Source organism: Meleagris gallopavo, chromosome 10 (genome assembly GCF_905368555.1).
Source record: "Meleagris gallopavo chromosome 10, MGAL_WU_HG_1.1, whole genome shotgun sequence".
NCBI lineage: Eukaryota > Metazoa > Chordata > Aves > Galliformes > Phasianidae > Meleagris > Meleagris gallopavo.
The window spans coordinates 26,016,309-26,031,165 of NC_139413.1; the positions used below are offsets into that span (position 1 = coordinate 26,016,309).

The following is a 14,857-nucleotide window of genomic DNA, read 5'->3' on the forward strand; positions in this document are numbered from 1 at the left end:
ACCGATGTTATGGTATAGCAGTGTACAATCAATGAATATACAGATGGTATAGTATATCCAGGAGCTTAGCTGATGTAATTACTATATTAGAGTAGGAAAAGAAAAACACACACCCTATCCTGGGCTCGCAAAATAGACTCCAGTGGAGCAGATCTCCAGAAGAGATCCTTCCCCCCTGGTAGCCAGCTTTTAAATGGGTCTAGGAGAGGTGCAGCCAGGCTCCACCCCTTCCTGCAGCACAGGTGATTTGCCTTCACCTGTGCTCCCATGGCTGACTCACTGCTCACCTCAGGTGATCAATCAGAGGTTCAGGCCGTGATCCAGCAGCCCCATACACTCCTGAAATGGCCTTCTGCTCTTCATCTCTCTCACCCTGCATAAGAGACCTTGGGACAGTTTAGGGACATGGTAGGAAAAGCCTGAGCACACTGTGTGAAGCAGCACAGCCTTCTACTGCTCCATGGGATGCTGGGGAGTGCCACAAAGCTGGGATGCCACCAGCCCAAGGAAAGGATTTCCGCAAGGATTTGAGGGGGAGCAGATATATCAGACAGTTTGGAAGATGGGATACAAAGGCATTTGGCAAGAAGATGGCTTGGGCTGAGCGAGGAGCCTGTCAGGAGGTTAGATTTGCTTGAATTTGTTTTCAGGAGGAGACTTATACACAGAATTTAGTTCTTTTGTGATTGAATCTAAAATCATTTGATGTTTTCCATTTGTCAGAAAGCCCCAGTTCTTCTGTCATTTGATTATGTGAGGCTTTCAGCCTTCAATTAAAAATAATGCTACTGATTCTTTGGGTCGTAGAGAAAAACTTTGCCACAGATAATCCAGTTTGAAAGTTGAATGCTTGGAGTGCAAACTGCATCCCTTGGGGCAACATGTGGGTTTCCTGGTAGCATTCACTGTCTGATGTTTTTAGAAGTCATCAATATCCAGTCAGAGCTGCAAAACATATTTGGGTTTTCAGGCCATGTAATTTACCTAAAATGTGGTAAATCTGTGGGAGGAAGATGGAACAGCCCAGAAATGGCATCGTTTTGACACATGGAAGACAGTGATTCAGATATTTCACAGGTACATGGACTACTGCAAATCTGCAGCTCATGAAACAACTTGACAGTGTTTAAAGAAGAAAAGGGAGTGTCAGTCCCTTTTGCATCTTGCCAGCTGGTCATTTTGTTTTGTTGCACAAGCAGAGGGCTCAAGGAAGAGGTTGAGCACTTGGATTTCCTGAGGAAATACAGCTGTCTTCTATGAAGGAAGCATTGTGCACGGAGCTTTAATTGACGCCTCTTGATCTGGACTTGCTCTGTGAATGAGGTTAGGACCGCAGTCTCTGAGGATGCTAATCCAGCACTTCTTGCTGACCTTATACTGATCTACGTAATTTAAACCAATCCGATCTACAAGTGACACCATTTCTGCTGTGAAAGCGCAATATGTGCCAAAACTTCTAATGCAACCTTTTTTTTTTCTTTTCTGTTTAATCTAGTATCTGATGTGAATGGGGGGGAAAAAAATATGTACAACATATTCCTTGCAACAAAATCTTAGAAAAGAAAATGTAAATGCATGAGCATGACACAAACTCCCTTTCTGTTAACACGCACTCACAGAAACTTGTTCAAGTTGCCAAAAGCAGAGTTAGCCAACCTACAGTGTGTATATGTGTAATTTACTGCAGGGAGGGGACAGGGCTAATTTATGCACTTGGCCCTTGGATCACGGTTTACCTCAATACTTGTCAATGTGCAAATTCTGTAAATCTTACTGGAGAAGGAATGTCTGCTCACGCCAGGCTCTGGACATGCTGAAAATGTCACTCACACAGATGATGACTTGTGTTTAATTTGCTGTTGTGGATGGGTCTGAAGCAAACTCTCTTGTTCCAAACATCTCTAAATTTGGGAGTTTTTGGCACCCCCGTCCAGTTATGAGTCAATAGTTCTCTGTGTTCCAAAGAGCAAGTATTAGGTTGCAAAGGTGGGAGCTGTTACGAAACGTGATAATATAAAAAAAAGTCTATATTAATATTTTTGTTAAGTCTCTGAGTTAAAGGTGTGCCAAGGATTAAGTAGACTCTAGATGAGCTGGACATATCCAATGAAACTAAGTAACGTGACTTCTTTTTGAGCAAATGTGACTCCTGGGTGCACATTACAACTGTCAAGCACTCCAGCCCTGCTGCACTTCGTCCTCAGAGGTGCTGTATTGCAGTATTGAAGCCAGGCCTTATTTCTGGTTTTGTTTGGCACTAAGTTAATAGGCTCTGATTTTCAGTACCTCTGTCAGAAAAGTAAAAAATGTAGTGTGTTATTGATGGATATACAAGCCTTAGGAAGAAAACAATAAGAAATGAAATAATTATGTGACCATCTTCAAATTAAGTGCATTGGAGCTCCCATCTCTCTCCTGATGTCATTGCTGTATTCATAGTTTCTAAATCATGTACAAGTTTTTTAAGATTTCTCTCAATGTGACATCTGCATTTCTTCTATTGATGCCATAATTAACAACTCACATACTATGCTGCCTCTCCTTCTTGTCCAGAGGGAAACCCTTAGCACAATCTGTGATGGGGCTCAGATGCTGGCTCAGATGGGCAGATGAAAGAAGAATGCCTCGAGCTACAAAGAGTTGTACCTTGCACTTTGTTGTTGCACTCTGTTTTTTGGTCAAGTGAGTAATTCTGCTTTGTTTTTAGGAAATGAAATGGGATTTCATTTGTTAGTCTCTTGTAGAACCCTTGATGCTATTTTGGTGTTTCGTAGTTCCCCTATCATCACACACTGGTCTCACTCTGAGGTGTCTCCCAAGTGAGTGGGTTTCAGATTGAGTGAGTGGCAGATTAAAGGAGGATTAAAATATTGGCACCACAGAAGATGATTCCAGTCCCTAACATGGCTGCCCAGCATAGGAAAGACAGGCAGCCCCTCCAATCCCTGCAATGCCTTCCAGGCTCGCCTTGACCTTCACCTCTGCTCGCGGTACAGGGCCCCTTGCTGGAATAGTTCTTTCCAATCCAGTTTTTTCTGGCTGCTGTGAACCATGCTGCTTATATTGTGATGGAAGAAGCCAAGTTTGCTTCTTTTTTTGTACTGTCTGAAAAGCTGTGTATTTTGAATAACCCACACATGGAGCAGTGGGCAGTGTAACACAAGCACAATGTACTGCGTGAGGATCAGCTTAGCATGTTGGATCAATGACGCTGTGCAGCATAATACAAACAGCTTATTCTTTTTCACAGCTGTTCTCCCAAGCATTTTAAGCATACATTCTCCCTCAGCATGCATGAGATTTACGTATTTCACTTCCATTGACTTGGTAAAAAGGACCCTCCTCACTCACAGATTTGTTCTTTTAATAGGCATCCAGCACAAATGAGAATTGAGTACATGTGTGTGTCCAACAGAGAGCAGAACAGAACCAGCTGTAGGCACACATAACTGCCCATTTTTTAATGCTGATTTGGTAACTCGACAGCCAAATCTTCCTTTTTAGGAGTGGGAAGAAGAGGAAAGACAAAGGACATCATCTTCAGATTGTATCATCTGTGGAAGAGGAGAATCAACAGGGAGAGAACTCTACATGAGCTTCTCCTCTCCCTGCTGGAGCAGCTGGAGCAAATAAGGTTCGTTGTGGGCAAATGTGAGCTCATGTTGCCTCTGCTCTGAGCTGGCAGAGCAGTGAGGGTGTTTCAGCCCTGAGTCAGCTCTGTGATAACTTGCTCGTGTGACTTTCTAGTTGAAGTTAGAGATCCTTCAAGATACTGAATATCTGTAGTATAGGCATGCTTCTCTCAGCCTTGGCTAGTTTATACTCCAGACTCTTTCGAACCATAAATGTAAGTCAAGTGCATGCAAATGGTAGAAAGGACAATGTGAACTTGGGGAGAGACAGGTCAGGCTCTGTACACATCTTCGCTTTCAGGAGATGCAGAGGTGAGTCATCTGCACAATGTGATGGCAACACGAACACAAGGAGCTTAGCAAAGATTTTTCAGAATTATCCACTCAAGAGGTTGAGTCTTAAAAGAAAATGGCATTAGGAAGAAATAAGTGGCATTGACTCGGGCCCTTAATTTAATGCCAATGATACCTGAGAGTAAGCAGTTGCCCAGAGGATTGTCAGGGATGTGAAATGAATGAGAGCTGCTTCACAGGCATTTGTGGGCACACACACCTGCTTACAGCAAGGAGAAAGACAGTGCGTAAATGTCTGGAATATTACATAAAAGCTGTCTGGTGAAGTAGGCAGAGCAATTAAAATCCATCTCGTTTAAACGAACCCTGAGTGCAGGTCAAACAAATCTAATTTTTATTGTTCCTTAAGGAGATGTCTGTATAGGGGACAAAAGGAGGATGCAGCCGTCAGGTTAAAAAATCAAGATGCCTTTAAAAAATTAAACGTTCACAATAGTGCTACAGCAAGCTAGATAAATGATATATTACTGTGATGGTTTAAAACTAATTGATGACTAATGTTGTAATGCATTCGTAGCTACACTGATCTATTATATATCTTGGCCAAGCTGAAGGGACGCTTCAAGGAGAAAAATTGCTAACTGTTTTAACCTGATGGAACTTGGGGAAAAAATAGTTACTTTAAAAGATAAATGGAAAGGTTGTGACCTCCTAATGTATGTCTGGGTCTTGCAATGCAAAATCAAATTATCATTAAACAGAATGCGATCTGTGATGGAATTAAAGCAACTAGAAACCGGTGCAGAAATTTCTGTAGGGAAACACAATTGAGCAGTTTGAGCTGGGAATATTAGCAACAGAGCTGTAGGAAGTGCCTGGCCAAAGAACTGGCGTAACAAGTTGGGATTGTTTTGCTGTAGAATGAAAGTTGGAGACTGCAGGAAAAAATGTAAGCATATTTACTCCAATTTACATATATAGGACATTCTATAAACATTGGTTAATTAGCATATGAATAATTAACAATTTACCCTAAGTTTGAGTAACGTGTGTCCTCCGTTCTTGGAGGGGAAACAGGAAGCCTCATTTTCTCCTCATTTTTGTCATGCCTGAGGCTCTCGCCCGCTGGGTTTTACCCTTACAGATGGAATTCAGAGAAGATGTCAGTCAGGCTCTGCTTATTTTCACATCTAATTCATGCAAAAACCAGGTTTCCTCCTGAGGCAATAAACTGGCCCAGATTTGCTTCAACGTTTGGCCTAGGTTCAGTGAATGACTCACTTTTACTAAGGTACATCCATCTTCCTGGCTGAAACACAGTATGGGAAGTGTTGTCAAAGAGCAGATACCCACATAGAACTACAGCTTGAAGATTCAAGGCCTCAGGAACCAGAGGTAATAGCTTGTTTCGTCCCCTCGTTTCCTGTTACCCAATATTAAGGACACTGAGTGGGTGTAGGAAGAACACTGTTACTCAACTCAGAGAATCAGTGAGGTTTTTGAAGGCAAAATGCACTGCAAATGACGAGGATGTATTGCTGGAAGCTGTGCTAGGAGGAGCTGCAACCAGTAAGCCTCTGTGGTCACATGTTCTGGATTGCTGTTGCATAGCCTTGTGGAATAAATGCAGCAACAGGTTACAAATGAAAATGTAACACTTAAAGCCTGATGCTAAGATGCAGAATACCTCGAAAAGGCCATAACTGAAAGGTCAAAAGCACCACTGAGATCCTTAGCCTTACTCTCAATGTCTGCGTTAGTTCCTTGAATAAATAGGGGCATGATATAAGAGAAAGCAATTTCACAAAGACAACCTTGGTGACACTTTAATTTTCTTCTGGTTGAGAACAAGTTAATGTAACAAGAACACCACCAGCCAGCAATACTGTCTGAGAACAATATATTCCTCTATGATAAATTAACCTTGCAGTGGGAAGGGAAATGCTTGCAATACCAAATTGCAAATATTTTCTACTGTGAAGTGTTTGATGTTCCAAAAACCCCAAAGCCTCCATATATTTAAGCCTGCTGTGTATTGGGCTTCCTTCTTTGCATTCATTCAGTGCTGGTCTGAAGCCCAATACAGGCTGCAGCTTGGAAAAACAGTTCTCTAGCTCAGGATGGAGCAGCTGAAGTCTCAACCCTGGAGGTGTTTATTCTAAAGGGGAAAATTGTTCTTGAGTGAAAATGCAAAGCTGTTCAGATGGTGAAGTTGGTGTCAGTTTTCAACAACATCAGAAACTCAGTGATATAAGTACAATTTAGAGCATACATATTTTCTAACAGGATGGCAATCAGACATATCTTCAACTCTATCTGGAATTTCTTTCCTTTCACTCGCATATTAAAGCAAAGCAAGAGTAATGGATACTTTTCTCCCATATCAAGCTGACCTCCTACATCTTGATGCAGAGTAAATGACTTTTCGATGGGAATTTTTAAGGCCAAAAAAAAAAAAAAAGCACACAAATTAGCTTTAGATTAAACTTTGAGCTGCTAGTCAACGTAAAGAGATAAGGTGTGGAAAAAGTACCAGGTAAACTTGAAACATGGCACTTGCTGCTCGGATTGTAATAGGGGATCAAGGAGGGCTGGAGTTGAGTTCTGAAAAATTCATTTCATTCATTATAAGCTTCATTTCCCTTCCCAGATCTTCAGTTTACTTTAAGATAATGTGGGGAAAATTAAGTTATAGTATTAGAACCTACAAATGGATGTATACAAATTGCACATGCAGTTTGCTATATGTCCATCAGCACAGGGTCGTGCCCTGCTTGCAGGCTTCTTCATAGCTACAGACCTGACCCTTGGTGGCCATGACTCTCTCGAGGGAAATGCTTGCAGCCCATGGGATCATTATCTGCCATCCTAATTTCTCAATCCTGTATCTCTTGGGATGTTCTTCTCAGTGCATGCGGTGTTGATAGGAAGGAGATGTTGGTGAAGACATCCAGCGGTATTTCCGGGATTGCAACACTGTGTAGGTGAGGAAGCTGTTCTGGTGTTTGGGTCACGCTCGTAAACAACGATCCTGGCAGTTCTTTGTAAGGGTGGAGTTACACAACCAGTCTTGTCGTCCTGCTCTTGAAAACAATCAGACATGAAATAGACTAAAATAAGAGTACAGTTACAATTTTATTTCCTTCCTCAAATGTTCGTCTTGATTCATCACAATTCATTGCTGTAGCTGACAGAAAGGGCAAAAAATGTGTGTTGGGGACACCTCCCACTAGAACAGGTTGCTCAAAGTCCCATCCAGCCTGGCTTTGAATGCCCCCGAGGGAGGGGGGATCCACGGCCTCACTGGGCAACCTGTGCCAGTGTCTCACCACCCTCACAGTAAAGAATTTCTTCCTAATATCCAGTCTAAATCTACTCTTTTCCAGTTTGAAGCCATTTCCCCTCATCCTGTCGCTACCTGCCCTTCATCGTCAAGTCTCAGAGTCAGAATGCAGACAGGAAATTTTAAATGTACCTTTGATAGTTCTGTTATGTTTACCGTCCTGTTCTACCTCTTTTTAATATTTTGTCAATAGTCTAAAGGATTTTTTGATGTGATGCACTGAATGTTCTGCCTCATAAGAGCACTCAGCAGTGGGCATGTCAAAAGCTACTATGTTCTCCTTCCTTCCTGATCCAAGCTTGAGTATCTTTCAGTAGTTTTGTCTCTGATATGATTTCCAAATAGCATTAATTTTCCTAGGAAGCCTTAGGCAAGAACCTGGACATCTGCTTCATGCTGTTTTGGCAACTCAAACAGTTGCAGAGAGAATGGAATAATCGCCCCTCAGTTCTCTGAAAACATCCCACTTGCCTGGTTCACATAGGCAGGAATTGCTGAGGAAACTCCTGTTTTCTGGGCCATGACCTGTGAAGCTGCATGTTTCAGGAAAAAGCAGGTTAGCCCTTTGAGCAGGAAAGTGTTGCAGCTCTTTTTCACTGATTCTATACAGAAATCAGAAGTTTTCAACACCAATGAGAGCATCAGTGTGTGCGTTCTGATTTCCATCTGTCATGCAAAGTATAAATCTCACAAGTGTGAGATCAGTCCTGCCCCAAATACTTGAAGTCACCTAAAATATTGGAGAATAAATATTTTATATTTTCCTCCAGGGTTCCGAGTGTTGCAGACATTCTGTTATCATACAGTACAAGCTCAGGCAATGTATTAAGTTCAGAGTATAAATCTACACAACAAAGATGAGGCAGAACTATCTAGATCCCCAGTATCTTTCTACTAACAGCTGTCTCTAATCATATCACTACATTTATCTGGTATTTGCCCTGTTTTCTAGCGAGCACCTACTCAGAATGTATCTGTAAGGAACAAAGAAAAAGCAAGTAATTCTAACATCCAAGATGTTACAATATAAATCCCGTGACATTTTCTAATATGTGAATGTTCCTAAATGACAGACTGAGACATCCCTCAAACTGTCTCCCTTTCCTTGTTCCAGAAACTTGGCCTGAGTCAGGAGGAAACCCCGTAACTGTCCCTTTGAAGTTAAATTGCATCACTGTGGGTAAGTTGTGGGGCAAAATTGATTAACGGTGTAATTGCATGAAAATCAGAAATACTACAACAGGGCTGAATCTGCTCTGTGTTATAAAATTACTTCCCTAGGGGCAAAACTTCTGCAATCAGTATCATGTTTTAATTATTAGCAATTTGTTTTGGGTTGGATGCAGAACACAAAAATTGGAACTATCTACATATATGGTGAATTTATTCCTGTATCTAGTGCTCTTCAGTTTCTTTCTGTACGATGTGCAGGTGGGTTTATGACACTACAAATTTCTTAATATGTACTTGCATGAGCCCCTGTTGAATTTCAGATTCTAAAAGATGACAGTGCTGACTTTAGATTGTTGTCATTTGTACATTTTGCAATGAGTTTAGGAGAAAGGCTGCAGACTGTTTATAATCTTGAAAGTACAGATTCCAGTTAACAACCTTACCCTCAGAGAGCAGACAGCTGTGTTTTTCACAAATTCGGAGATGCTGATGGTGTTTCAACTCTTGTGACAGTGCTCACAAGTGTCTGAATTCAAAGGTCAAAATAGGATTTGCCTTTTGTAGGAAATCACAGCCACAAAAGCAGACAAGACATGCTGCTTAAAGGGTTAGAGTCATTTTCTACCTTTCTCTATGCTGTCTGGATTTTGGCATCGCTATGATACATCACCTCTGTAATGAACTACTTCACATACGCTGGTTATACTCAATTCAAAACTCTTGAGAGGGTGTTGCAGAAAAATATTTAACCTCTGCTGCTTATTTTTCATGAGATTTAAGGTATTGTGAAATTTAAGAAGCTCAAGAGATTTTCACTGTTTGGCTTGTGAAATTCATTTCCAGCTCAGCAGATTGTGGTTTCAGAATTTTGCGCATCTGGGTTTGCCATGGGTTGAGAGGGAAGATGTCTGATGAGTCTGCCTCCAGACAGAGCAGGGCCATCTGCCTGCTCCTGGGCAGTGAGGTCTGGTGCCTGGGACTGCAACCTGCCTGCCCACACCTGCCATGAGGCTTCTGTCCCAGCAGGCAAAGGCTGCACTGTCATAGTTGGCCCTGACAGCAGTGGCCTGAGGAAACACTGGGTGTAAAGAGATATGCAAAGAGGGGAGAGGGATAAGCAAAGCTGTGCCTTGTGTGCACTGCCTGAACCTGGGGAGCAAACAGGACATTTTCACATGCTGGCAACATGAGCGGTTGCAGCAATAAATGTGTGCAAGGACTGTTGAGCAGCCCTCTACCGTGCTGCAGCAGTGGACTTCTTGTCCAAGCATTGGTGGGGGGTGTCTTCTTCTTACCCTAATCTGTGGCAGCCTGACAGTCTTCCCATGGGGGAGCCAGTTGATGAAAACATGACTTTAAGCCAGAACTTTCAGCATTCACATCACAGAAGGCAGTTTATAAAGGACATGGTATGTGCATTTTCCCTTTGTATACCACGGCAAGCAAGTCATCTCATCTTCCCACCACTCACACAGTGTCACAGAGCCTCACTTATTCTTATGGCATTGTCAGTGTGGTTTCAAAAGAAAAATCCCCGACTTCTCTGAAATGCTCAACTGTTGGATATCAGAACCCCAAAACATCTTGCCTGCAGTAGGCATTAGGAAAACAGAGCAGCGCTGATTCGAGTGCCAAGTGGTTTTTTGGAAGGCTGACTCCCCTGAGAATAAAGGTTTTTGGTATCCAGCCAACAGGGCAGGCAGGAACAGGCCTAGGCAAGACACTGGAATTTTGGAGGAGCCTGAAATATTGCATGCTTGTTTATATCAGCTGCTGAATTTTGTATTAGAAGGTGAGCTACCCAAAAGTTAAGCAAATGGGTCAGAGATTGATGAAATCTGTATCATTTTATTAGTTATACTTAGAGCTGCATAAAGCAGGGATTTTCCATCTTGGCTGCTCTACTGTCTAAGAGTAACTGATCTTCTCTATTAAAAACAGGAAAAAGGAAATTTCCTTTTTTTCCTATGGTACACTTCTCAGAATGTTTAACTTTCCACTCAAAAATCCCTTGTTCTTGTGACATAGTAGTCGGTTGGTTTTTCCTTCCCCATCTCCCTGTCCTGATCTGACCGCTTAGAAAGCATTTCATCCAGAGCACTTCCCAACTTCAGTTTCCTACTCCAGTATTATCCTGCTTAAGAACGAGACTTACACCTGCTTTGGGTGCTTGTATAAGCTGTGCAAGCAAATGCACGCTACGCGGTTCTTTATACATCTTTTCTTCCCTTTAACTATTATTAATTATAGTAAAGGAATTAATTATTAATCAATATCTAAGCAAGCAGAATTTTTGAATCCTCAGAGATACAATCCTTTTACAGTTTTGCTGTGAATTAAGCAATTTACTTATCTGCTTGTTTTGCTTTGCTAAATGCATTGGCTGTAGGTGAGCTTTTTGGCATAGAAATTCCTGAAAAGACCATATCTAAGTGAGGAAATTGCAAAAGAGAAAGAAAGTGGTTATACAGATGGACTATATACTATTCATTTCTCCTTCAATATAAATTTAAGAATGATTTACAAGAGAACAGATCTCTATGGCTTTATTTCAGTGTTGCAAAGCAACACTATAGCTAACATGGCTGTTCTTCTTAAGATTCCTCTTCCTCTGAAAAAAACTTGGGTAATGTGAATTTGTCTTAGCTGTCGATGCCATCCGTGGCCTCACTGATGATCCTGGGGCAGAATATTTCCCAACAGTTTTCCATCTGTGCTGAAATTTGGCACTAAACCAGCACAACCACTTTTATTTTCTTGTGGTGATAGTTTCAGTTAGCAATACATAGCCATGCCTTCTGATTTGGGGGCCAAAGGAAAGTCCCAAAGCTGTTCCTATTCATCCTCTGGGGCACCAGTTGGACCAAAAAATCTTGTCTGGTACATCTGAGAATTCTGAATCACTGGATGCAGTGCCAGCCATTCTTCTGCTTGTTGGAAAAGATCCAGTTGCCCTCAAAGGTAGGCATTTCTGGTATGGCTATGGTGGGCAATACAGCAAGACTGTCTGCCCAGTTTTCTGCAGGGACGTTCCTCTTGTGCACACATGTTGTGCTCCTGGCACAACAGCTCCCACCACCGTTCACCAGCAGGCCAGGATCCTTGCCTTCAAGGAGGCAGAAAGATGTTTTTGTGTGGATCTCAGTGGAGCAGGAGTGGGGCTTTATTTTCTTGACAAGACTGGAAAGTGTTCATTCTGTCTCTTTCCCCTTTACACACATATTTTCTTTTCTTTGTAGAGCAAGTAATTTGTCTTTATCTTACCATTCACCTTCCTATTTGATTGCAGTTAATGGAATTGTCACCTTTATGTACTCATGTGCCATTTCTCAACCTGTCTGGACTTTGGCCCCCAAAGGTTACCACTGCTAGTGAAGTAATATGATTAAGTGAGTCTTTTTGGACAGATTTATGCAAGATTTTTTCTCCAGCAAGTGTCACATCTAGTCTAGTTCTGTAAAAGAGAATATTTCAAAGATACCAACTGTCATCTAAAAACACTAAATTGTTCCGCAATGCTGGTTGAGAGGACTGCAGGCCATATCACAGCAAGGCTGATTTACGCTACCTGAAGTAGCTCTGTGGCTTAAAATATGGGCTTTCGGTAGTCATGAGAAAGAAAAGAACATTCCTGTCTCTCAGAAAGCACCATTTAACAGGGAATTTTCGTTAGTTACTCTCAAATGAAAATGTGACAGGATACTTTTTAAGTGAATCTGACCAAAATTTTCATCAGTGACATCGACAGTGGGATCAAGTCATCCTCAGCAAGTTTGCTGATAACACCGTGCTGTGCAATATGCCTCTTTCTGATCAGGGCAGTGAAACCCTGGCATAGGGCTCCCAGAGAGGGGGTGGTGCCCCTTTGTCCTTGGAGACACCCAGGATCAGGGCTCCGAGTACGTGGTGGAGCTGTGGGTATCCCTGTTCACATTGCTGGGGAGTGGGACCAGATGGCCTTTAAGGGTCCCTTCCAACTTAAATGAAATATATATGAATTTTCCTCTTATTTATGCTATGAGTTGGAGGAAAAAGACCTGGAGAAATTGAGATACCAGTGTGATATAGGTATAAAAATGGCAATGTTGATCTCTGTGTAACTAAGGGTGCTCAGGGAATTGTTATTACCACTGTATGAGTCAAGGGCAAAACATCACTGTCAACATTATCCATGGTGATGTGTTATGCTCACTTGGGTACAGAAAAAAAAATGAATTCTGATGGAAACAAGTGCAGTGAAAGTTTATTAGGTAGTGCAAAGTTTGCTGTCATGAAAGAAATTGTAAATGGTTGATATTTAACTTTGCAAAACAAAAGCCAAAAGAGGGTTCAAACTGTGTGTACAAATGCATTGTGGGAGGAGAACAAGTGCTATTTATATTAAAAGAAAGTGTTGGCCAGCCATAACGTATGGAGGACAGAAATCACAACTTTTATTTTCAATGAAATAGGATTCCAGAACAGAACAGTGAAGAAAAGAGATAGCTGGGGGGGGTGAAGAGCAAGAACTATAAACTGAAACACAGCATGTTTGTGGAAGAGTTTATAGAATTTGACTGTCAAGGATAGTAGAAGAACACTTAGGTTCATTTCACTGGGTTTCATTTAACTGCTTCTCAGCTGTGCAAAACATGTGGGTAAATCACAGTCACAGCACTTTGTTTTGGATCACTGAGCTAACGTGAAACAGCTTGTGTCCATGCTCTTTATACTTTCTCCCCGTGGCCCATTTCCCTGCTCAGACCAGTCCCTTCTGCTGCAGACGTTTTCCATGGGCCGGGTCCTGCATGCTGGGACTGGTCTGACTCAGATCGTGATGTGCACAGCTCAGGAGAGACATTTGCATCCCACTACAGGAGGTGCAGACCTCCCGGGGCGTGAAGTAGAGCATGAGAGCACAAACTCCCACGGCGCAATGAGCTGACTTGGAATTACTGCCAGGAGAGTGGTATTTGTTTTTTTAAATCTATCAATTCAAAGCAAAACATTTGGACTAACACAGGAAAACAATGAATATTTCCGTGTGGGTTTCATGTCCTTTCCTGCCCTGTCAAGATGCAAGGTATTCCCAATGGAAAGTCGATTTGCACAAAGATACCAGTTTTGTAAAGTGGTGTTTTCTGTCAGAAAGTTATTCCAACGGAAAATTACCAACTGGTGCTAATACAAAGTGACTAGCAAAGGTTTCAAAATGATTCAGTGGCCAAGCTGGAATGCAAACCCACAGCCCCTGACCACTAACCCTGTGCTCCGACCACAAGACAACACTCATCTTTCCCTGAGCAAGGTTGTTCTTGCACTATTTCTGCCTGGGCCAAACTGGGAAAATTTTGGAAATGTTGCAAGAGAGCTTTTTGTTAGAAGATTTCCTGATGTGGAAGATGAGGAGGGTAAAAGGAGAAATCCGTGCTGGCTTGCTGGGGGCTCTTCAGACAGGTTGGGGCATGGGAGTATGTAGGTGAGGAATGTGGCTTCTGAACCCAGATAGGCTGTGGATGCTCCATCTCTGGAGGTGGTCAAGGCCAGGTTGGATGGGGCTCTGGACAGCCTGGTCTAATATTGGATATGAGGTTGGTGGCCTTGCATGCAGGAGGGGGGTTGGAATTTGATGATCCTTGGAGTCCCTTCCAACCCAGGCCATTCTGTGATTCACATGGAGGAAGTGGCTTCACACGGAGGATCGTGCCGGCCCATTTTCCTTCTCAGTGGGATGGCAGAAAGCTCCCAGCTGGCAGGCCTGCTTTATCTATTTAAGAAGCAATGAGTGCAGATCGGGGGTGCTCATTTCAGACCCATCGTTCTGTGGTTGCCTCCCCATCTGCCTGCTGCTTACAGCCAAGCACTTCAGCACCCCTGTATTCCTGCAGTGTTGTGAGGGCAGCCAGCCTACAGCTGAGACAGCATCATCCACTTTAATAAACATTAAGACCCGAAGCCCTCTCCGTTTCATTCACTTTTAAATCGAAGACAACCACTTTTCCCTTTCTGAGGCAGCCACACAGCTGAACTCCTGACCGGGCACGGTGCTTTTAAAAACACTCAGGGTCCCCAAACACGAACCAGCTGCCGGCCTTCAAAGCCGATTTGGGGAGGCCCGGCTGCGCCTGCGCTGCCATCCGCCTCGACTCAGGCAGAAGCGGCCGGGCCGGGCCGGGGGGAGCGCGGCGGCGGCGGCAGCAGCTTTCCCGGCAGCGGTCCGCGAGCAGGAAATCGCCCTGTCAGGAAAAGCGCGGTTTGTGTGAGCAGCTCAGATAGTGTTTCAGTTTGGACAAGTAAGTGACCGCCGCAAGCCGGCGGGCTCCCTTAGGCAGGCAGCCCGGGCGGGGCCGCCCCTCAGGAGAGCGCGTTCGCGTGACCCCGCGCGCGCCGCCGGCGACCGTTGCGACCGTTAACGGCGTTGGCGCGGAGCGGCGCT

General features: G+C 43.2%; 1 protein-coding gene across 16 annotated transcripts in view; it reads left to right on the plus strand.

The window, feature by feature from the left end:
• FGGY (FGGY carbohydrate kinase domain containing) overlaps positions 1-14,857 on the plus strand; it is a 284,157-nt gene that overhangs the window by 149,647 nt on the left and 119,653 nt on the right. For 6 of the 16 annotated variants that reach the window (XR_014885271.1, XR_014885273.1, XR_014885272.1 and 3 more), the window contains exon 1: positions 8,378-8,449. The exons of 6 other annotated variants lie outside the window; for them this stretch is intronic. The gene's annotated coding sequence lies outside the window, so the exon portion shown is untranslated. Of the gene's footprint in view, positions 1-3,504; positions 3,635-8,377; positions 8,450-14,548; positions 14,715-14,857 lie in introns of those variants that run through there. 4 more of the 16 variants (XM_085231834.1, XM_085231837.1, XM_085231830.1 and 1 more) reach the window with 3 other exon arrangements.